Source organism: Fukomys damarensis, unplaced genomic scaffold, assembly GCF_012274545.1.
Source record: "Fukomys damarensis isolate Sample0158 unplaced genomic scaffold, DMR_v1.0_HiC HiC_scaffold_16, whole genome shotgun sequence".
In the NCBI taxonomy this organism is placed as follows: Eukaryota; Metazoa; Chordata; class Mammalia; order Rodentia; family Bathyergidae; genus Fukomys; species Fukomys damarensis.
In genome coordinates, this window is record NW_022900928.1 from 66,332,240 (window position 1) to 66,332,969 (window position 730).

Here is a 730-nt window from a genome sequence, read left to right on the forward strand (position 1 = left end):
ACCCGTCCCCACCCCCAGCCAGCCCGGCCGGGCACGGACCGCGCTTTTCTCTGCGAGAACCTGAGCTTGTCGCGTCGGCCCTCCGCTCTGATGTCCAGCCAGCTCCCTGGGCTCTTCGGGTCAGCAGGCCGGGCCTCCCTCGGGAGACTCTCGTCCCTCTACTGCCAGCTTGTCGTAGGCTTGTTCGAAAGGGGGAAATGGAGGCACACACAAGAAGGGGAGGGAGAAACTGCTAACACTCATTCACAGGACCCAACCGAGTGTTTGTAGCGCTTAGATGTGTCCGTTTGTTAGTGTGACCGAGTGTACGCTGTGTATAGTGCGCTGGGAAAATGTGAGCTGGTTCCCCAGAACGCAGGGTTCCTGTTTTCGAGGAACTTACTTTCCAGGCGAGGTAGAATGTGTATGTGGCATATGGTAATCAGAGGTCTCAGGAGGAGTAAAGAGAGGTAAGTTACACTTTGGTACTTTTTAACTTGCCTTGGGATGCATTATCTTTGTGTACTCATCTGTTACAAAGGTGGGGAATATTAATGTGGGGGAGGATAGGAGAAAACAACTGCTCCCACTTAAATCTTGCTCTATTACTGTGATTTGTGGATATTCATAAAGTAAAAGAAAGTTTCAGTGCAGCTAATAATTTTCTTAGTGAATCTTGGGAACCTCAATTTTTTTTTTTTTTTTTTTTTTTTTTTTTTTTTTTTTTTTTTTTTTTGGTTTATTGGTGTGT

At 47.0% G+C, this 730-nt stretch overlaps 1 protein-coding gene across 2 annotated transcripts in view; it reads left to right on the forward strand.

The window, feature by feature from the left end:
* The window catches only part of Arcn1 (archain 1), a 30,622-nt gene that overhangs the window by 1,294 nt on the left and 28,598 nt on the right, over window positions 1–730 (forward strand). The window contains exon 1 of one of the 2 annotated variants that reach the window (XM_010629331.3): window positions 126–449. The exons of the other annotated variant lie outside the window; for it this stretch is intronic. The gene's annotated coding sequence lies outside the window, so the exon portion shown is untranslated. Of the gene's footprint in view, window positions 1–125; window positions 450–730 lie in introns of those variants that run through there. 2 annotated transcript variants of the gene reach the window in all.